Raw genomic sequence first — 24,939 nt, forward strand, 5'->3', positions numbered from 1 at the left:
GTTTGGGAAGCGATGTAGTGGAGGCAGGATCCATACATAGCTTTAAGCAGAGGTATGAAAAAGCTCACGGCTCAGGGAGAGTGACCTAGTAGCGATCAGTGAAGAGGCGGGGCCAGGAGCTCGGACTCGACCCCCGTAACCTCAACTAGGTGAGTACAACTAGGTGAGTACACACACACACATTACACACACACACACACACACACACACACACACACACACACACACACACACACACACACACACACATACACACACATACACACACACACACACACACACACACACATACACACACACACACACACACACACACACACACACACACATACACACAAACATACACACACACACACACACACACATACACACACACATACACACACACACACGCACACATACACACACACACACACACACACACACACATACACACACACACACACACACACATACACACACACACACACACACACACACACACACACACACACACACACACACACACACACACACACACACACACACACATGGGGGTCCCGAAACATGGAGAGCCAAGATGATGGATGTGGTACTTGAAAACCTCATGCATCAACATGTCAGGGACACAACCAGAGAGAGAGGGGAGGATGAGCCAGCAAGACTGGATCTTGTGTTCACCCTGAGCAGTTCAGACATTGAGGACATCACTTACGAGAGGCCCCTTGGAGCTAGCGATCATGTGGTTCTGAGTTTTGACTATATAGTAGAGTTACAAGTGGAGAAGGTAACAGGAACTGAAGGGGACAGGCCAAACTATAAAAGGGGGGGACTACACAGGTATGAGAAACTTCCTGCAGGAGGTTCAGTGGGACAGAGAAATGGTAGGAAAATCAGTAAACGAGATGATGGAATATGTGGCAACAAAGTGCAAGGAGGCAGAGGAAAGTTTTGTTCCCAAGGGAAACAGAAATAATAGGAAGACCAAAACGAGTCCTTGGTTTACCCGAAGGTGTAGGGAGGCAAAAACTAAGTGCAACAGAGAATGGAAAAGGTACAGGAGGCATAGGACCCAGGAAAACAAGGAGATTAGTAGAAGAGCCAGAAACGGGTATGCGCAGATAAGGAGGGAGGCCCAGCGACAGTATGAAAACGACATAGCATCGAAAGTCAAATCTGACCCGAAACTGCTGTAAAGCCACATTAGGAGGAAGACAACAGTCAAGGACCAGGTGATAAGGCTGAGGAAAGAAGGTGGAGAACTCACAAGAAACGATCAAGAGGTATGTGAGGAGCTCAACACGAGATTTAAGGAAGTATTTACAGTAGAGACAGGAAGGACTCTGGGGGGACAGACCAGATGGGGACACCAGCAAGGAATACACCAACAAGTGTTGGACGACATACATACAGATGAGGAGGAGGTGAAGAAACTGCTAAGGGACATCGATACCTCAAAGGCAATGGGACCGGACAACATCTCTCCGTGGGTCCTTAGAGAGGGAGCAGATATGTTGTGCGTGCCACTTACCACAATCTTCAACACATCCCTGGAAACTGGGCAACTACCTGAGGTATGGAAGACGGCAAATGTAGTTCCCATTTTCAAAAAAGGAGACAGAAAAGAGGCACTAAACTATAGACCTGTGTCATTGACGTGTATAGTATGCAAAATTATGGAGAAGATTATCAGGAGGAGAGTGGTGGAGCACCTGGAACGGAACAGGAGTATAAATGCCAACCAGCACGGATTCACGGAAGGCAAATCCTGTGTCACAAACCTTCTGGAGTTTTATGATAAAATAACAGAAGTAAGACAAGAGAGAGAGGGGTGGGTTGATTGCATCTTCTTGGACTGCAAGAAGGCCTTTGACACAGTTCCTCACAAGAGATTAGTGCAGAAGCTAGAGCATCAGGTGCATATAACAGGAAGGGCACTGCAATGGATCAGAGAATACCTGACAGGGAGGCAACAACGAGTGACGAGCGGGGTCCCACAGGGGTCGGTCCTAGGACCAGTGCTATTTTTGGTATATGTGAACGACATGACGGAAGGGTTAGACTCAGAAGTGTCCCTGTTTGCAGATGATGTGAAGTTAATGAGGAGAATTAAATCTGATGAGGACCAGGCAGGACTTCAAAGAGACCTGGACCGACTGGACACCTGGTCCAGCAAATGGCTTCTCGAATTTAATCCTGCCAAATGCAAAGTCATGAAGATAGGGGAAGGGCACAGAAGACCACAGACAGAGTATAGGCTAGGTGGCCAAAGACTGCAAACCTCACTCAAGGAGAAAGATCTTGGGGTGAGTATAACACCGAGCATGTCTCCGGAAGCACACATCAATCAGATAACTGCTGCAGCATATGGGCGCCTGGCAAACCTGAGAACAGCATTCCGATACCTTAGTAAGGAATCGTTCAAGACACTGTACACCGTGTATGTCAGGCCCATACTGGAGTATGCAGCACCTGTTTGGAACCCGCACTTGATAAAGCACGTCAAGAAACTAGAGAAAGTACAAAGGTTTGCGACAAGGTTAGTTCCAGAGCTAAGGGGAATGTCCTATGAAGAAAGATTAAGGGAAATCGGCCTGACGACACTGGAGGACAGGAGGGTCAGGGGAGACATGATAACGACATATAAAATACTGCGTGGAATAGACAAGGTGGACAAAGACAGGATGTTCCAGGGAGGGGACACAGAAGCAAGAGGCCACAATTGGAGCTGAAGACACAAATGAGTCAGAGAGATAGTAGGAAGTATTTCTTCAGTCATAGAGTTGTAAGGCAGTGGAATAGCCTAGAAAATGACGTAGTGGAGGCAAGAACCATACACAGTTTTAAGACGAGGTTTGATAAAGCTCATGGAGCGGGGAGAGAGAGGGCCTAGTAGCAACCGGTGAAGAGGCGGGGCCAGGAGCTAGGACTCGACCCCTGCAACCACAAATAGGTGAGTACAAATAGGTGAGTACACACACACACATACACACACACACACACACTCGTGGAGGAGTCACGCGGTTTGAGCTAGTGTTTTGGTGGTAATTTCTGACTTTGCCATAAGGAATAGAGTGTGGGATATAGGTGTGTGCATGCATAAGAGTCCATATAATCACTTAAGCTCCGAAAAAAGGAAATATAAGTGAGCACAGAAAAGAAAACAAAGGAAATAGTGACTATGTGTTTAGTGGGGGCCGTTGGAAGGGTGAACGGTTGTGTCAGGCCTAAATAGTGTTGCCATAATAACACAGTGGGGTATTTGAAGAATAAGTGCGACTCAAGACCAGGGAGATAAGAGATATGTATAGATGTGTCAGTAAATACAGTGATTGAGTGAAAAAATTAGAAGAGCTAGAGACTATAGTGCATACAGGAAGTTAGTGGAAAAATTACCGAGAAGCATCAAACATCTTAACTTCTGGGACAGGACAGACCCTCAACGTTACTCCGCTGCCAGCCGCAAGTAATATTCACCTAGTTTGAGTTGCATGGGGTCAGTAGTACCTGTCTCTAGCTGGAATTGGGGGTCACTCTCCTCGAGCTATCAGAATTAGAATAAGCAGCATTTACTGGCATTTAATAGAATTTAGAGGTAGCGGCATATAGGCGAAGCCTAGTGTATTTATTTTTGAACGTAATTTTAAACGCGTAAGACAGTACAGTGGGAACCAAGAGATCGGGTACATATACAATACATATGTAGTACATACGTGGGAAATAAGGACTGTTTACATAAACATATGCACACACACAAGGTGAGAACAGGCTCTGCTGTTAGGCACTTGAATAGCTGTAGCACACACACACACACACACACACACACACACACACACACACACACACACACACACACACACACAAACACACACACACACACACACACACACACACACACACACACACACAAACACACACACACACACACACACACACACACACACACACACACACACACACACACACACACACACACACACACACACACACAAACACACACACACACACAAACACACACACACACACACCTGGAGAGACTGCAGGCATAATCAAACAAGTGGCTACCGAAGATCACACCCCCCTCACCCAGCAAGCGAAAGGCTTCGAAAACAAGCACAAGAAGCCTGGAAACAGAATACAGACTGTGGGGGACATAGGAAGCAAGTCACACACAAGGACCAAGTGGTGAATATAGTATGTGTAAATGTTAACAAATTATTTCAAGTATATTATACTTCTTGAAGTTATATTAATAAGCAAAACTTTTTCAACTGCTGTCTCTATTTCTCTCTCTCTCTCTCTCTCTCTCTCTCTCTCTCTCTCTCTCTCTCTCTCTCTCTCTCTCTCTCTCTCTCTCTCTCTCTCTCTCTCTCTCTCTCTCTCTTTTAAACACCACTTAATATGCCATCATAATGCTTAACTGTATTTTCCTTATTATTATTATTATTATAATCAAAAAGAAGCGCTAAACCACAAGGGCTATACAGCGATATTTTCCTTAAGACTATCTAATATTGGTAATACTCTTATATTTGAAGTCTATCGCAGCTATACTTAGTACGACGTTTTACCAACTTGATGAAGGTTCCTGTAGGTAATATGTCACACTAATAAAGCTCTCCTTTTGCTATATTATTTGCACATCTAATCTTTATCACAGAAAACCCTTTGCTCTGCACAAAGCCATTTCCCAAGACTAAAGTTCACTTGTAGTGAAGGATCGCCGTTGACCGAGTTTCTACCATACTTGTTGGCAGTCCTGTACCAACTGATTACTTCTCAAAGCCGTGTATATAATGAGTCTTACTCTTTCTTCGGAGGAGATTTTGAACCTTATACATAAATATTAAATGAGGATTATCAAATAGCGTAATGCCGAGAAGTAGAACAGACAGACATCATTATTCAAGGGTAACTGAAGGAGAGACTGCTGTACAGGCGAAAATTTTAATAAAGTTCCTCTGCTAAACGTGTCTATTTCAAAATGATAGTTGTTTCTTCTCCTTGCTGGGATTCCACACTCGCTGGGACAGTCTTATCATTCTGAAGATAACAGCTACTTGGTTAAGCCTGAATGAATGTGTTAGACGGAGCCTCTAGCTGCACTTGTCTAGCTTTTGTGATCTTCAGATTGCAAGGCCGGAGCTGCCATCTTCTAGTGTCTGACACCAGTGTGTCCATTTCCTAACACTTCCTAACACTTGTACAGCCATGACTTCTAACAGCTGCCTGTTTAGTTAACTACTGTATTTAGCACGTGCATATTGAACCCTTGTGCTAAAAATATATTGTGCATTAGGCTTCTGTGTGTGTGTGTAATCACCTCACCTATTTGTGGTTGCAGGGGTCGAGTCTTAGCTCCTGGCCCCGCCTCTTCACCGGTTGCTACTGGGCCCTCTCTCTCCCCGCTCCATGAGCTTTATCAAACCTCGTCTTAAAACTGTGTATGGTTCCTGCCTCCACTACGTCATTTTCTAGGCTATTCCACTGCCTTACAACTCTGTGACTGAAGAAATACTTCCTAATATCTCTCTGACTCATTTGTGTCTTCAACTTCCAAATGTGGCCTCTTGTTTCTGTGTCCCCTCCCTGGAACATCCTGTCTTTGTCCACCTTGTCTATTCCACGCAGTATTTTATATGTCGTTATCATGTCTCCCCTGACCCTCCTGTCCTCCAGTGTCGTCAGGCCGATTTCCCTTAATCTTTCTTCATAGGACATTCCCCTTAGCTCTGGAACTAACCTTGTCGCAAACCTTTGTACTTTCTCTAGTTTCTTGACGTGCTTTATCAAGTGCGGGTTCCAAACAGGTGCTGCATACTCCAGTATGGGCCTGACATACACGGTGTACAGTGTCTTGAACGATTCCTTACTAAGGTATCGGAATGCTGTTCTCAGGTTTGCCAGGCGCCCATATGCTGCAGCAGTTATCTGGTTGATGTGTGCTTCCGGAGACATGCTCGGTGTTATACTCACCCCAAGATCTTTCTCCTTGAGTGAGGTTTGCAGTCTTTGGCCACCTAGCCTATACTCGGTCTGTGTGTGTGTGTGTGTGTGTGTGTGTGTGCGTGTGTGTGTGTGTGTGTGTGTGTGTGTGTGTGTGTGTGTGTGTGTGGTCTGTTAGTGTGTGAGCTGGACAGAAGAGTGTGGACAAGACTACACAGGTGGATCACAGTCAGGACCCTGCCAGCATGCCAGACACATCCTGGCAGGGATTGATGTGACGAAGCACGTGCAGCCCGTCGCCCGGCGGATTACAAGAGCTCAACCCCTGGATATTGTCGTGGTGACTCTCCCTCTTTCCTTCCCTTCCCCTGACTATCTTATTGTCGTGGGGTGCTCTTTACCCTCTCCTCCCCTGATGGTCTTATTGTCGTGGTGGCCTCCCCCCTCCCCTAACTATCATAGTGACCCTAATCCTCTGCTCCTTTCCCTCACTGTCTCATGTAACGCCCGAGGATAAAATAGGAGTCTGCCATCTTACTTCCCACTATATATATATTGAAACCTCTCGACTCTTTCCCGCCCATGCATTGCGACACCAACAAGGAAGCAATTAACAATACTCGCTCAAAAGTTATCTTTCCAGAAAAGCACGGCATCACAATCTTATGAAGCACCAACGATTCAGTGGACATTTATTCTGCTGTGTCTTCAAATATGACAGCTTATCATATGGGGCTGTCTTCATGACTTACTGTCAGTCTATTTTGTTGTCAGCCTGTCTTGTAAGCCTGAAGACTCTGTAAAAGGCTCCAGACTTCATTTTATAAAGGCACTTGACTGGACCCTTTTTAAAATGACACCTTTGTCACCCGCGTGATACTGGGCTTACAGAGTGAGATCAGTGAATAACATCAAGCATCAGACAGTTGTCCAAGTTAATACGTGTCCAAGTTTATACTTGTCCAGGGAGACACGTATCTAAGGAAACAAGTGTCCAACGCGGTAAATGCCCAAGGAAACAAGTGCTCAAGGAGAAACGTGTCCAAGGACGCGTGTCTAATGAGATGTACTCTAAGAGACGCATAAAATAAGATATATTATTATTCTATGCGTCATTGAGCTACACTTCCAAGAAGACACGTGTCCAAAGAGACACATGTCTAAAGTGATACGTATTCAAAGAGATGCGTGTCAAAAGAGACACGGATCCTAATAGACACACGTCCAACATGAACGATAAGAATACCAAACGATGAATCTTGATGAGGTTCTTTCTGGGGGCCTAAAGAATCTCAAACCTCGTATACGTAGAAGCTGGGAGTCATCGATAATATCTGCGCCATACTGCACGTCACACATCATCCGGGATTACCAACAACGCAGGTAACGAAGCAGATATCATTGTACAAGAGGTAAAGAAAAGTAAATCTAATGTCGAAGTCATCACTACCAAAACCATAAGAGGTTTCACTAGAAAATGACACAAGATAGGGGGCAAATTTATTGCTGAAATATATAGTACTGGCAGTGGAGTTGTACAGGAACGGAGTTAACATGCCGGCCAGAAAACAGACACCATTTCAAGATCACTGAGCAGCGTACCTGCATACCATCACGATCCGTCACATACAGATGATTTAGCTCTCCTCGCCTCTATAAGGACCTAATTTGCTCTTCCTCTACCTGGTCTCGTAATAATTAAAGTTTTATCCTCTATAATCTTCAATATATAAACCAGAAAATTTATAACAAATGAATTTAATGTAGAGTGTAGACTCGACCCGAGGACTGGCGCTTCTCAAAACACCAACGTAATGATCAACAACTGAACCATAGAGAGATAATACTCCAGTCGAGGAAATAGTTTCAATATCTGGCATTATTAGTTCCTCGCTTCATGAGTTTTATCATTCCTACTCTTGAAACTGTGTACTGAATTTGCCTCTATCACTTCATCTTGTAGCTCATTCCAGTTATTCATCATTCTGAAAGTGAAAAGATTTTCCTAACATCACTATGGTTCATTGTTGTCTTTAGTTGTTATTTATGCTTCAACACACACACACACACACACACACACACACACACACACACACACACACACACACACACACACACACACACACACACACACACACACACACACACACACACACACACACACACCTCACCACACCCACACACCCACCTCACCACACCCACACACCCACCTCACCACACCCACACACCCACCTCACCACACCCACACACCCACCTCACCACACCCACACACCCACCTCACCACACCCACACACCCACCACCACACCCACACACCCACCTCACCACACCCACCCCCACCTCACACCCACACCCACCTCACCACACCCACACACCCACTTCACCACACCCACACACCCACCTCACCACACCCATACACCCACCTCACCACACCCACACACCCACCTCACCACACCCACACACCCACCTCACCACACCCACACACCCACCTCACCACACCCACACTCACCACACACACACAACCACCTCACCACACCCACACACACACATACACACACCCACACACCCACCACACCACACCCACACACCCACCTCACCACACCCACACACCCACCTCACCACACCCACACACCCACCTCACCACACCCACACACCCACCTCACCACACCCACACACCCACCTCACCACACCCACACACCCACCTCACCACACCCACACACCCACCTCACCACACCCACACACCCACCTCACCACACCCACACACCCACCTCACCACACCCACACACCCACCTCACCACACCCACACACCCACCTCACCACACCCACACACCCACCTCACCACACCCACACACCCACCTCACCACACCCACACACCCACCTCACCACACCCACACACCCACCTCACCACACCAACACACCCACCTCACCACACCCACACACCCACCTCACCACACCCACACACCCACCTCACCACACCCACACACCCACCTCACCACACCCACACACCCACCTCGCCACACCCACACACCCACCTCACCACACCAATACACGCACCTCACCACACCCACACACCCACCTCGCCACACCCACACACCCACCTCACCACACCCACACACCCACCTCACCACACCCACACACCCACCTCACCACACCCACACACCCACCTCGCCACACCCACACACCCACCTCACCACACCCACACACCCACCTCACCACACCCACACACCCACCTCACCACACCCACACACCCACCTCACCACACCCACACACCCACCTCACCACACCCACACACCCACCTCACCACACCAACACACCCACCTCACCACACCCACACACCCACCTCACCACACCCACACACCCACCTCACCACACCCACACACCCACCTCACCACACCCACACACCCACCTCGCCACACCCACACACCCACCTCACCACACCAATACACGCACCTCACCACACCCACACACCCACCTCGCCACACCCACACACCCACCTCACCACACCCACACACCCACCTCACCACACCCACACACCCACCTCACCACACCCACACACCCACCTCGCCACACCCACACACCCACCTCACCACACCCACACACCCACCTCACCACACCCACACACCCACCTCACCACACCCACACACCCACCTCACCACACCCACACACCCACCTCACCACACCCACACACCCACCTCACCACACCAACACACCCACCTCACCACACCCACACACCCACCTCACCACACCAACACACCCACCTCACCACACCCACACACCCACCTCACCACACCAACACACCCACCTCACCACACCAACACACCCACCTCACCACACCCACACACCCACCTCACCACACCAACACACCCACCTCACCACACCAACACACCCACCTCACACCCACACACCCACCTCACCACACCCACACACCCACCTCACCACACCCACACACCCACCTCACCACACCAACACACCCACCTCACCACACCCACACACCCACCTCACCACACCAACACACCCACCTCACCACACCCACACACCCACCTCACCACACCAACACACCCACCTCACCAGACCCACACACCCACCTCACCACACCCACACACCCACCTCACCACACCCACACACCCACCTCACCACACCCACACACCCACCTCACCACACCCACCTCACCACACTCACACACCCACCTCACCACACACCCACCTCACCACACACCCACCTCACCACACCCCACACCGGACACTGGACAAACTGGTCTGAGGTTCGTTGTAGCGTCGCAGAATTTATACTTGAAATTAGTTGTCTTGCTTTGTGGTTTGTTGTGTCCTGTTCACCTCCCTCCCTTAACTCTCAATCTCACCATCTGACTCTTGCCTCCACCACTTGATTCTTGCCTCCACCACCTGACTCTTGCCTCCACCACCGGACTCTTGCCTCCACCACCGGACTCTTGCCTCCACCACCTGACTCTTGCCTCCACCACCTGACACTTGCCTCCACCACCTGACTCTTGCCTCCACCACCTGACTCTTGCCTCCACCACCTGACTCTTGCCTCCACCACCTGACTCTTGCCTCCACCACCTGACTCTTGCCTCCACCACCTGACTCTTGCCTCCATCACCTGACTCTTGCCTCCACCACCTGACACTTGCCTCCACCACCTGACTCTTGCCTCCACCACCTGACTCTTGCCTCCACCACCTGACTCTTGCCTCCATCACCTGACTCTTGCCTCCACCACCTGACACTTGCCTTCACCACCTGACTCTTGCCTCCACCACCTGACTCTTGCCTCCACCACCTGATTCTTGCCTCCACCACCTGACTCTTGCCTCCATCACCTGACTCTTGCCTCCACCACCTGACACCTGCCTCCACCACCTGACTCTTGCCTCCACCACCTGACTCTTGCCTCCACCACCTGACTCTTGCCTCCACCACCTGACTCTTGCCTCCACCACCTGACTCTTGCCTCCACCACCTGATTCTTGAGCTACAAAAATGTTAATTAAAGTCATGTGCGAAACATCTCGGTAGCCAAGTATCTCCAGGGAACGTTCAAAACATCGCGTTCATCAATCGTGGTGACTTCCGTACCTCATCTCCAATCAGAAGGAAGAGCAAGGGAAGGTGAGGATGAATGTGAGAAGTAAATGAAGGGAAGAGAGGGGATATGACGATGATGGGGAGTAGGAAAAGGATGGGAGGGGGAAGAAAGGGGAAACGGAGGTGAAAGGAGAGGGAGGGGAGGGGCAGGATGCTTGCCCTGCTGTGGGGAGGGGAGGGGAAGTGTTTACTTCCTGTCACAGTATACTTGTCACATCTTTGTCTCCGGTAACTGCTGTTGCTGTTCCTCTTGGGGGTAAATAAATTATCCCTGTCTCTGTCTGTTACTCACATCACCTTTTGTCCTTGACACTTGTCACGCACAGTTGTCACGCACCTGTATCCGTGGACACGTGTGACTCGACCCCTGCAACCATATATAGGTGATTACACACACACACACACACACACTTTTGCTTGTGTACGTTAACTATGTAACAGACACAATTGACTCAGAGTCAATGTTCGTAGATGATTTGAAATAAATGAAAATAAGAAGAGAAGACCATGGAAATGGATGTGGACAAGCTGCAGGATTGATCTGGTAAGTGGCTATTAGAATTTAACCCCAGTAAATGCTGGGATGGTCAAAGACGACCGGAAACAGAGTACAGGCTCAGGGACAAAGAATGAAAACCTTCCTGGAGAAAGAGGGACCTCAGGGTGAGCATAGTTCTGAGTATATTACCTGAAGCACATCAGCCGAATAACCGCTGCAGCAAACACGAGATTGGTAAATTTTAGGAAAGCTTTCAGGAACTTCAACAAGGAAGCATTCACGACCTTATACACGGCATACGTCAGGTCCATCTTAGAGTACACAGCACCATTATGGAACCCGCATCTGATAAAGCATGGAAAGAAGGCAGAAAAAGTGCAAGGATTTATAATGAAACTACTTATAGAGATCAGAAGCTGAATAAACTAAACCTAACGAGATTAAAGGACAGAAAGACCAGAGGTGACATGATTACGACGTACAAGATACTCAAAGGAACCCAATGGGTGAAGAGGGCGAGCATGTTTGAGAGGAGGGTCTCAGGTACAAGGGGTCACAGCTGAAAGTTAAAACACAAACGAACCACAGGAATGTTAGGAAACACTTCTTAAGCTTTAGAGTAGTCAGGAAGTGGAATGATCTAGGATCAGTACATAGTTTTAAGGATATGTATGATAACGTTTGTGCAACCAGGAAAGAAGGAACCCAGTACCGGCCAGAAGAGAGGAACTAGGTGAGAATCGACCTCTGTAACTACTATTAGGTGAGCATACACACGCTACCCTTAAAAATGCCGGCTTTGCATTTCCTGGGGTTAAATTCTAATAGCCATTTGTCAGACCAATCATGCAGCTGGTCATGACGCTTTTGTTGTAATTCTTCGTCTGCTCCAGTTTTGTATTCTCCTCATTAGTTTTACGTCACATACGAAGAAGATAGTTCAGACTCAGTTTCTTCTGGCATGTCTTTTACATACACAAGAAAAGATACAGCTCCAAGCATAGACCCTTGTGGTACCCCACTCGTCACTATCACCCATCCCAAGGTCTCCTCCTTGTTATTTCTTTCTTGTTAATTATTCCTTGATCTATTCTAATGCTTTTCCCTGTTATTCCTGTCTGTTCCTATATATTTTGTTCCAGTCTCTTGTGAGGTACTGTTTCAAATGTTTTCCGAGAGTCCAAAAATATGCTGTCCGCCCATCTCTCCCCTCTCTCGCCTCTCTAATTTTCGTTACCTTATCATAGAACTCTAGCAGATTTGTGAATCAGGATTTACCATCTCTAAAACAGTGTTGGCCGTTATTTATGAATCTACTCTTTCCCAGGTGCTCAGCTACTCTTTATATTAATCTTCATAACTTTGCATACTGTGCATATCAGTAACATTGGCCTGTGTTTAATGCAACTTATCGGTCCCCATTTTGAAACATCGGCACTACGGTCACTGTTTCACAAGGACTTGCCAAGTAAAGGCCCGTAGGCCTGCTGCAATGTTCCTCCTCTCTTATGTTTTCCAGAGGTGTTTCAGTTGACTTACTGAAGATAGTGCTAGCGATTCAAGCATTTCTTTTGCTTCCTCTCTCATAACCTACAGAGAGATGTTACTTAGTTCTATTGTCTTCGAGGCATCTAGCTTGCTCAGTAGTTTCTTCATCTCTCCTTTCATTGTTTGTACTGTGACCAGTACTCGCTGGTGCACTACCCTCTCTTTGAGTTTGGCAGTGTTCCTGATTCCTCTGAGAATACCTACCTAAATATTTTATTCAGTTCCTTGCAGATTTCCTGATAATTTCTAGTGAGCTCCTTCCTCCCTTCTTCAGCCTTATTATCTTGTCCTTCACAGTTGTCTTCTGTCAAATGTGGATGTACATCAACTTTGGCTCAAATTTGGGTATCGATGTTATCATTCTCGAACTGTCGTTTACCCTCTTGTCTTGCCAATACATATTCATTTCTGACTCTTTTGCCTGCTTCCTTCTTCTCTAGCAATTTTTTGCTTTCTATATTTGTTCCACTGTCTTGCACTTTCAGTTTTTTACCTCCTACCACCTTCGGTGACCCATGGGCTCACCCTGTTCTTGTTTGTGCTTCTAGTGCTTGTGGGAATGAAATTTTCTTATGCTTTCTGGCACTTCAAGTTACATACTGTATCATTTCTTTCACAGCCTTTCCTTCTAGCTCCCTTTCCCACGGCACTCCACTTGGGAATTGCCTCGTGCCTATGTAATCTCTTTTTTTTTATTGTATCTAGCTGGTTACCACCAGGAGGGTGTTTTGAGGAACAACACACCCGCAGCCCGGCCCATGACCAGACTTCCTAGTGGATCAAAGCTCTTGCTGCTTACTGCAAGCACTCCAGTAAACAAACCACAACTCAGATTGTCAGGAACCAACTTAAGAACCTATTCAGTTCCCTCGTGAAGACAGCTAGTGGCTTATTAGCGGTCCCCTTATGCATGGTTGGAGGCTGTTCAGTATAATCTTGGGCACCTGACACTTCTTGTGTTTTCTCTCAGTTTCTCAGCCCTGTTCTTCATTGGGGTATGTTGCACAGCCTCCGATTCTTTTGCTTTCACAGGGAGTGATTTCTGAGGGCAGATTTTGGACTAGTCTCTCTCAGATTTTCTACGTGTAAATTATGATCTATGTTCCTCGCCTGCATTACATTTCAAGGAACTTTAAACTTTCCCAAGAATTAAGATGCTTGACTGAACACACATGTGCAGTAAAGGTTCTCTGTACATTCACTAGATCTGCAGTTTCGCCAACCTTGAAAGGGGTTGTTAGTATACATCAGTACTTCAGCCTAGAGAGAACAAGTGATCTATTGAAGATTATCACTGGCTTGGTATTCCTTCTTATGGAGATTCTCAATTTTCATCTTATCATTTTCATAGCATTTATGCTGATGACACTTGAAAGTGAGATCCTTTGACATTATCACCCCTAAGTCCTTCGCTCTGTGTGATTAGACTCCATTCTAGTTTTTATTTCCGTTTTTATTACCTCAAGTTTTCTATAACGGAGTAGCTGAAATTTGTCCTCACTGAAGATCAAGTTTACTGCGTCCATCTGGTCGACTTGGTTTATATCTACTTGGAGATTTACAGTGTCCCGTGTGTGTGTGTGTACTTATTCACTTGCTTTCACGTGGGCCGAATCTGAGCTCTTGACCCCCGCCTCTTAAACTACAATCGCTGGCTTTATTGGCTTCTGATCTCAGGGACCTTATCATACCTACTCTTCAATCTGTGTTTACTTCATCTAGTTCATTCCATTTATTTGCCACCCTGATATTTCCTATCATCTCTGGCACACCGGTTAATTAGCTTTCACTTATGTCCCTTGCAACTACGCCCTGCATTTTAAATGTGTGATTATCTTCTCTGTCAAATCCCTTAACTATATTGAATGTTGTAATCATATCTCCCACTAGTACTTCTCTTCTAAAGTCGTCAGGGACTAGTTGTCTGTAAACCTCTGGACCTTTCAGAAATTTGTATATACATCATAAGTTAGACGCTCGATGCTGGTGATGCGTACTCCACAGTACGACTGATACATATCGTCTTAAAATTTCAAAAAGTCTCTTTATTCAAGTTTCTGAAATCAGTTTTGCATACTGTACTCACCTATTTGTGGTTGCAGGGGTCGAGTCCTAGCTCCTGGCCCCGCCTCTTCACCGGTTGCTACTAGGCCCTCTCTCTCCCCGCTCCATGAGCTTTATCAAACCTCGTCTTAAAACTGTGTATGGTTCCTGCCTCCACTACGTCATTTTCTAGGCTATTCCACTGCCTTACAACTCTATGACTGAAGAAATACTTCCTACTATCTCTCTGACTCATTTGTGTCTTCAACTTCCAATTGTGGCCTCTTGTTTCTGTGTCCCCTCCCTGGAACATCCTGTCTTTGTCCACCTTGTCTATTCCACGCAGTATTTTATATGTCGTTATCATGTCTCCCCTGACCCTCCTGTCCTCCAGTGTGGTCAGGCCGATTTCCCTTAATCTTTCCTCATAGGACATTCCCCTTAGCTCTGGAACTAACCTTGTCGCAAACCTTTGTACTTTCTCTAGTTTCTTGACGTGCTTTATCAAGTGCGGGTTCCAAACAGGTGCTGCATACTCCAGTATGGGCCTGACATACACGGTGTACAGTGTCTTGAATGATTCCTTACTAAGGTATCGGAATGCTGTTCTCAGGTTTGCCAGGCGCCCATATGCTGCAGCAGTTATCTGATTGATGTGTGCTTCCGGAGACATGCTCGGTGTTATACTCACCCCAAGATCTTTCTCCTTGAGTGAGGTTTGCAGTCTTTGGCCACCTAGCCTATACTCTGTCTGTGGTCTTTTGTGCCCCTCCCCCATCTTCATGACTTTGCATTTGGCAGGATTAAATTCGAGAAGCCATTTGCTGGACCAGGTGTCCAGTCTGTCCAGGTCTCTTTGAAGTCCTGCCTGGTCCTCATCAGATTTAATTCTCCTCATTAACTTCACATCATCTGCAAACAGGGACACTTCTGAGTCTAACCCTTCCGTCATGTCGTTCACATATACCAAAAATAGCACTGGTCCTAGGACCGACCCCTGTGGGACCCCGCTCGTCACAGGTGCCCACTGTGATACATCATTACGTACCATGACTCGTTGTTGCCTCCCTGTCAGGTATTCTCTGATCCATTGCAGTGCCCTTTCTGTTATATGCGCCTGATGCTCTAGCTTCTGCACTAATCTCTTGTGAGGAACTGTGTCAAAGGCCTTCTTGCAGTCCAAGAAGATGCAATCAACCCACCCCTCTCTCTCTTGTCTTACTTCTGTTATTTTATCATAAAACTCCAGAAGGTTTGTGACACAGGATTTGCCTTCCGTGAATCCGTGCTGGTTGGCATTTATACTCCTGTTCCGTTCCAGGTGCTCCACCACTCTCCTCCTGATAATCTTCTCCATAATTTTGCATACTATACACGTCAATGACACAGGTCTATAGTTTAGTGCCTCTTTTCTGTCTCCTTTTTTAAAAATGGGAACTACATTTGCCGTCTTCCATACCTCAGGTAGTTGCCCAGTTTCCAGGGATGTGTTGAAGATTGTGGTAAGTGGCATGCACAACATATCTGCTCCCTCTCTAAGGACCCACGGGGAGATGTTGTCTGGTCCCATTGCCTTTGAGGTATCGATGTCCCTTAGCAGTTTCTTCACCTCCTCCTCATCTGTATGTATGTCGTCCAACACTTGTTGGTGTATTCCTTGCTGGTGTCCCCATCTGGTCTGTCCCCCCAGAGTCCTTCCTGTCTCTACTGTAAATACTTCCTTAAATCTCGTGTTGAGCTCCTCACATACCTCTTGATCGTTTCTTGTGAGTTCTCCACCTTCTTTCCTCAGCCTTATCACCTGGTCCTTGACTGTTGTCTTCCTCCTAATGTGGCTATACAGCAGTTTCGGGTCAGATTTGACTTTCGATGCTATGTCGTTTTCATACTGTCGCTGGGCCTCCCTCCTTATCTGTGCATACTCGTTTCTGGCTCTTCTACTAATCTCCTTGTTTTCCTGGGTCCTATGCCTCCTGTACCTTTTCCATTCTCTGTTGCACTTAGTTTTTGCCTCCCTACACCTTCGGGTAAACCAAGGACTCGTGTGTGTGTGTGTGTGTGTGTGTGTGTGTGTGTGTGTGTGTGTGTGTGTGTGTGTGTGTGTGTGTGTGTGTGTGTACGTGTGTGTGTGTGTGTGTGTGTGTGTGTGTGTGTGTGTGTATGTGTGTGTGTGTGTGTGTGTGAGTGTGTGTGTGTGTGAGTGAGAGAGTAGCGAGGATGGGCGGCAGACGGGTGGCGGGTGGCGGGTGGGGGCGCGACAGGATGCTGCCCAGCATGGTGCCAAACCATCGCCTGGGGCCGCCCCCACCCACCCACCACCGCGGGCGGGCGGGCCGCCCTCACTAGTGGGGCACTGTGTTGCTTACAACCAACACACACACACCTCCTCCTCCTCCTCCTCAACCCATTGTTTTTATAACCCATTTTTTCCCCCAGTCCGACGCCTGACCCATGTTAGTGCAGTTTTATTCACTGCATCAGCTTGCAGTGACGCCTGCCGATGTTACTGTTGTTGCCTTCACTGCTTCATCTTGCAGTGCACTGCGTGGCGCTGGTTACTCCCGATGACATTCCAACGAAGGTTGAGTTACAGTGTCTGAGATTATCATCACAAGCGACTGAGTGGGCTCTTTCAAACTCATCTGCAACACAAAAATTCGCTGACATCATCAGGACAAGTAAGGTATGTTGCTAATCTTTATTGATAACTTTTACATGACAATATATATATATATATATATATATATATATATATATATATATATATATATATATATATATATATAATTAAATGTCACTCGTTCGTGGTTACAATACTATATATACTGCTTGTGGAACCTAGTACATCAAACGGGGAGCACAATGAAATTAGCTCTGAGGCACCCACACCAATGTATATCCACGGATCACGGTACAACACCTAGCTCTGCTGGGTGCGTGATTCATGTAGGATTGCATGGTCCCGTGGTTAAAGCTTCGTGAATTTTCGCTCACCATGAAGCGGGCTAAAACAACACGAGGTCGATCCCCCTGCTAGTTGTAGTGTTATTGAGTAAACACCGCTTGTTCGTGGTTACAATAATATATATATATATATATATATATATATATATATATATATATATATATATATATATATATATTTAACATGTCGGCCGTCTCCCACCGAGACAGGGTGACCCAAAAAGAAAGAAAATCCCCAGAAAGAAAAATGCTTTCATCATCATTCAACACTTTCACCTCACTCACACATAATCACTGTTTTTGCAGAGGTGCCCAGAACACAAAAGTTTAGAAGCATATACGTATAAAGATACACAACATATCCCTCCAAACTGCTAATATCCCGAAAACCCTCCTTTAGAGTGCAGGCATTGTATTTCCCATTTCCAGGACTCAAGTCCGGCTATATAAAAATAACCGTATATATATATATATATATATATATATATATATATATATATATATATATATATATATATATATATATATATATATATATAATATGTCGTACCGAATATGTAAAACTGGTCAATTAGCAAGAACTCATTTAAAATTAAGTCCTTTCTAAAATTTTCTCTTATAGGTTTATAGATATATTTTTTTCGTTAATGTATTGTATTGTATTGTCCAGACCAGAGCTTTGGTAAGATAGGTAAGGAAGAAGGATGGGTAAGGATAGAAATATTGGAAAAGGGTGGGAGGGGGGAGAGAGGTAGCATATATAAGGTAAGTGGCCCAACCACTTTGGTGTAATTTAAAGTGTATGTGAAATGATAAGATATTCTTGAAGGGGTATAATACTAACCCATCAGAGTCACATAGATATAATAGGTATATAAGTACATGACTCTGAATTGGTAGTAATTATACAAGTTGCAATTGCTTTTTTTTTTTTTTTTTTTCTTTTCTTTTTTTTCGATTGCACAACGGATATTTATGCGACAATGAAGGCAATAATTTTCTGGCCAGTTTATAGAATTACGTGGCAATGGCTTCTTACAGGTGGTGTCCAGCCATGGTAAATAGCATAATTTTTACATTAGATTGTTATATAAGATGTCTCCCTAATTGGGGGCGATGATGTTCTCAGTATACATAGAAGGGTTCTGGTGCTACCCAATCTTCTTCATCAGGGAGGTTGCTCAATATCATGGGTCGAGGGTAATCATCTTTATGGATAAAACGACGGACCCTCTGTGGAAGAGTCATTCTTTGAGTCCTGTGAGGAGGAGTATTGATGATATAATCCGTGGTATTTACCACTTGTATAGGATGTTCTCTATCTGGCATGTATAGTTCTTGCATTGTATAGAGTTGTTTCTTTTCAAGGGTGTCCAGGCGTTAATGTTGATGTAAAAATTTATAATTTTGCACCAAAAGGAACTTAGAAAACTTACCTAACCTTATTATAACAAGAACAATTTATTTTAACCTAACCCAACTAAATATATTTTAGGTTTGTTTACAATAATTTAATACTAAACAAACACAGTGAAATATATTTTTTTTCGTTAGGTTCAGAATGATTTTGGCGAAATTATTCCATACACAAATTTTCACTTGTCCTATATGGCAAGATGAGCGTTGCTATTTAAGCCAAGATCGCAAGTTCTGCCTATTCGGCACGACGTATATATATATATATATATATATCTTTAAACGTATAAGAGAGAAAATTTTAGAAAAGACTTAATTTTAAATGAGCTCTTGCTAATTGACCAGTTTTACCTATTCGGCACGACATATATATATATATATATATATATATATATATATATATATATATATATATATATATATGCAAGGAATTCGCGAGAGCATGCGAAATATACACAAACACTGATCTCTGGCTGAAGGAGACTCGAACCTACGAACCTTAGGACAAGGTACGCAGTGCTTTACCAATCTACCCACACTGGACCAATACCTTGGCGTGTAGCATCCGCTACACGTTTGATCCAAGGCAGCCAGCTTTCAGGGAGAAGGCTTACAGCTTTTCATCTCATCCCCTGCATGCATCAGCCTTACTAGAGATTTGAACAATGCAAGGAATTCGCGAGAGCATGCGAAATATACACAAACACTGATCTCTGGCTGAAGGAGACTCGAACCTACAAACCTTAGGACAAGGTACGCAGTGCTTTACCAATCTACCCACACTGGACCAATACCTTGGCGTGTAGCATCCGCTACACGCCAAGGTTCGTAGGTTCGAGTCTCCTTCAGCCAGAGATCAGTGTTTATATATATATATATATATATATATATATATATATATATATATATATATATATATATATATATATATATATATATATATATGAAATAATACATATATATATATATTAGTATAATCATGGGGAAGCGCTAAACCCGTAGGATTATACAACGCCTCGGGGGGGGGGGAAAGATGGAAGGTATTCAGGTTTAATTCAGGGAACTGGAGCACAGATCCAATTCCCTAGATCAAGAGCCCCTCACCAGCGTCAAGGAACCTCCCTTGAGGAGAGTAGTAGGAGTAGCAATTCTGTAGAATTAAAAAAATTTACAATGACAATATTATTATTATTATTATTATTATTATTATTATTATTATTATTAGCAGTAATAGTTTTGGAATTTTTGTTGTTTTTGTGTTGATTATTTTGTTATTGTCTCTGTTGCTATTATTATTATTATTATTATTATTATTATTATTATTATTATTATTATTATTATTATTATTATCATCATCATCATCGTCATTATTATTATATTAATGGGGAAGCGTTAAATCAGTAGTGGTCATATAATATTTGGTTAATGGACGGTGATGAGGTTCGATCTGAAGGGAGGGTGACAGTAGCTGCCATGACTGTGAGTCACTGATCAGCAGCAGTCTGGAAGAGAAGATAATCTTCGGGTGATCCTAGAAGTGTAACTTTCTCAGAATCACCTTCATTGACGCTATAAAAGCCAAGCTAAATTAGACCGGCCAGAACTTCAACTGTTTTAAGCGGACGAACAGTTTTACACTAATTAATGAGAATGTGATGGTCTCTTAACGAGGGTTTTCAGGATGTGGCGCTGGTGAGAGGAAATGTTACAATTATGGAGCAGGGAGATGCGGATGAGAGGCCTTTTAATTAACATCATTGGCTAGATGAATACCTTTTACCCAGCACTTGAATGCTTCCAGCAAGTACAACAGTTTCTAGACCTGTGCATGAAATTCCAGTAGGACTGGAATTTCATGCACAGGTCGGATGAGAGGCCTTTTAATTAACATCATTGGCTAGATGAATACCTTTTACCCAGCACTTGAATGCTACCAGCAAGTACAACAGTTTCTAGACCTGTGCATGAAATTCCAGTAGGACTGGAATTTCATGCACAGGTCTAGGCTTTTTTTTCCTTCAACGGGATATGACATTCCAGGAGGACTGGAGTTTCTGCCATAACTTTCCCCCTGAATGCGACCCCCAGCAGTCTGGAGCTTGTTTATTTACCGCTAGATGTGGTGGGGCAGCAGGAATAGGGGGGTGTAAGGAAACTAGTCATAGTGTTTCTCTGTGCCTTGAAATCGAACCCGGGACCTTTCGATTGTGAGTCGAACGCTTTTACCAGTGAGCTAGGCGCACCCCCGGATATACGGGTGAGGATGAGGTGATGGGGGGTGAAGGGGGAGAATGAGGGAGGGTAAGTTGTGATAATAATGTTTTTTTTTCTCTCTCTCTCTCTTTCTCTCTCTCTCTCTCTCTCTCTCTCTCTCTCTCTCTCTCTCTCTCTCTCTCTCTCTCTCTCTCTCTCTCTCTCTCTCTCTCTCTCTCTCTCTCTCTCTCTCTCTCTCTCTCTCTCTCTCTCTCTCTCTCTCTCTCTCTCTCTCTCTCTCTCTCTCTCTCTCTCTCTCTCTCTCTCTCTCTATACACAGGGTTTTACAAGGTTAGATTAAAGGTTCCTGACTTTATTTACAAGATAACAACTGTTACCTATTACAGCTCATTTTTAAGCTTTCTTAATTCTCATGAGACATACGAATAAGGAACAGGATGAAGTTGGAACCATCTGTGGGCCAGCGACTTCATTTGGTCATCTGGCTTTATTTCGTTAAAGTCATTATGATGTATCAGCATTTTCCAGAATCGAATCATCCTGGGAAATAATGATCTTAGATGTATGATGTTCTAGAGAAGAGTACAGTCAGAGTTGCTGTCTGCTGCCCATCTTGTTTTGTGGAAGCTCACTTCTAGCTGTTCTAGGAGTGGAGCCAAGTGTGGTACTTTGTCTATATATATATATATATATATATATATATATATATATATATATATATATATATATATATATATATATATATATATATACAAAGGAATTCACTTGAGCAGGCGAAATATACACAAACACTGATCTCTGGCTGAAGGAGACTCGAACCTACGAACCTTAGGACAAGGTACGCAGTGATTTACCAATCTACCTACACTGAACAATACCTTGGCGTGTAGCTTGCGCTACACGTTTGATCCAAGGCCTTGGATCAAACGTGTAGCGCAAGCTACACGCTAAGGTATTGTCCAGTGTGGGTAGATTGGTAAAGCACTGCGTACCTTGTCCTAAGGTTCGTAGGTTCGAGTCTCCTTCAGCCAGAGATCAATGTTTATATATATATATATATATATATATATATATACTCTGCTGAAATGACAGATCTGTCCAGGCTGGGTCCAGGCGAGAGGTGAGTCGTCTTGCTCTCTTCTCTATTCTGTCAAGAAGTCGCAGATGAGACGAAGGGCAGGAAATCCAAGAAAGTGAAGCATACTCAAGGAGTGAGCATACTTATGCCTCGTACAGAATTCTGCAACCTCTGCTGTCGAGCAGATGCGAGATACGACTAAGTTCTGTAACAAGCTTCCTTCTCTCTCTCTCTCTCTCTCTCTCTCTCTCTCTCTCTCTCTCTCTCTCTCTCTCTCTCTCTCTAATTATATGTGTAAAGTAATGCATTCTGGATAAAATAATCTCAAGCATGAATTCAAAAGATCTGACAACAAACTAACCAAAACAAGGGAAGAAAATGCACGACCTTGGAGTAGACATTAGCAACGACCACAGTGTCTATCAACAAGCAACAAAACTAATAGAATAATAGATTCCATGATTAGAAACCTCGAGCACAAAACACCAGAAACCAGATTATTTCTAAAATAGTGTTTTTCATCAGAGGTGACCAGGTGAGCGTATTAGAGCAGAGTGAATAGAGACAATTTGTTTTAAATTGACGTACTGTTGGAGTGTTAGCAAAAAAAAAAAAAAAAACGTTACGAAGTGATTCGGGAAAACCAGCTAGCAATATTTGAGTCTTTTAGGTGGGAAATGTTGCAATTTTGTGAGTCATGTATATAGTGCTGTCAGGACACCTTTAGTAAAGCTTCGACTCATGGAACATTACATTGCATACCTCCTTACAAAGCACTTAAGTGTGAAAGGCCTAGAACTTGTACTTTCCATTCGCTATTGGATTTTGGAACTTTTTACGTTGTTGAGATCGTCTGCTTGGCTTGTGTGTGTGTACTAACCTATTTATACTCACCTATTTGTGGTTGTAGGGGTCGATCCACAGCTCCTGGGTGCATCATGTCTGGCCTGAATCATAATGACTTGCCCAGTTCGGGAGAGCTTTCCAAGGGAACCCACTCCAAATTAAGTTGAAAAGCTCTGTCCCATCTTGAATATATTATCCAGCTTTGGTCTGCAACTCACATAAAAGGCGAAGACTGGAAAGGTTACAGGGAAATGCTACTAAGCTCGTGATGTCAGTCAGATTATTATTATTATTATAATCAAGGGGGAAGCGCTAAACCCGTAGGATTATACAGCGCCCAGGGGAGGGGGGATGTGGAAGGCATTCAGGCTTAATTCGGGGAACTGGAGCACAGATCCAATTCCCTAAATCAAGAGCCCCTCACCAACATCAAGGAACCTTCCATGAGGGGATGTCAGTCAGAAAGAAACTGAAAACACTATTTTTAATTTCTCAGGAAACAGAGACAACGAAAAGTTATAGAAACCATTAAAATGAAACCATATCTCGGAACCATGGCGATGAAACGCGAACGCGAGTAGAGTTTCTTTTTATTAATAGAATTATGTAGCGGAAAAGAAATTAGTCGCTAAAGCTGTAAATGCTAAGACAATACGGTCATTTAAGAACCTAACTGACAAGCATTTTGCCAACAATAATCAAGGGGCAAACTGTAATTAACGGATTCCTGTTGCTAGTTAAGCAACCACGTCAGGAGGAACAGTTAACAGCGAACCATCCAAGACATTAATAATGGTAGTGGTAGAAGTAGCGGTGGTTATTGTGGCAGTCATAGCAACGGTGCGTGTCCTTGATCACGGCATCCACAAGTTGAACTGTGGTAATAAGAAATAAAACAAATAGTACACAGGTTTGTGAGTGGCAGCGGAGTAACACGAGTTGTTATGGTAATTAAAGTAGTTCGTAGCTCTTTCATCTCAAGCTCATGATATTTTTCAGCATATTTTTTGTCTTAATATTTCTCATGAATGCAGCGACCAGTGGGAGTGGTGAGAGAGCCTTCTGTTTTACTACTCTTACCTCATACACTAGATGGAAATTAGATAAATCACGGAACGGGTAGGGATCGTACCCATGGCAGGTGAGTCTTAAAAGTCCCGAGTCTTAGGATTCACCTACCGTAGGTTCGAAGCTCACAAGTTCCCTGATTTGTTTGTAATTGTGTTATTACGATATCACGTGAAATTATATAGACTTCTCAGCAGATAGCCTCAAGTCAGTTCCTGATCAGCTGGACTGT

General features: G+C 44.7%; 1 long non-coding RNA gene across 2 annotated transcripts in view; it reads left to right on the forward strand.

The window, feature by feature from the left end:
* LOC128686422 (uncharacterized) overlaps positions 1-24,939 on the forward strand; it is a 162,018-nt gene that overhangs the window by 16,896 nt on the left and 120,183 nt on the right. For both annotated transcript variants that reach the window (XR_011392094.1, XR_011392095.1), the window contains exon 2: positions 17,659-17,804. This is a non-coding gene — a long non-coding RNA (uncharacterized lncRNA). The remainder of the gene's footprint in view (positions 1-17,658; positions 17,805-24,939) is intronic.

The sequence above is a fragment of the Cherax quadricarinatus genome, chromosome 17, assembly GCF_038502225.1.
Source record: "Cherax quadricarinatus isolate ZL_2023a chromosome 17, ASM3850222v1, whole genome shotgun sequence".
NCBI lineage: Eukaryota > Metazoa > Arthropoda > Malacostraca > Decapoda > Parastacidae > Cherax > Cherax quadricarinatus.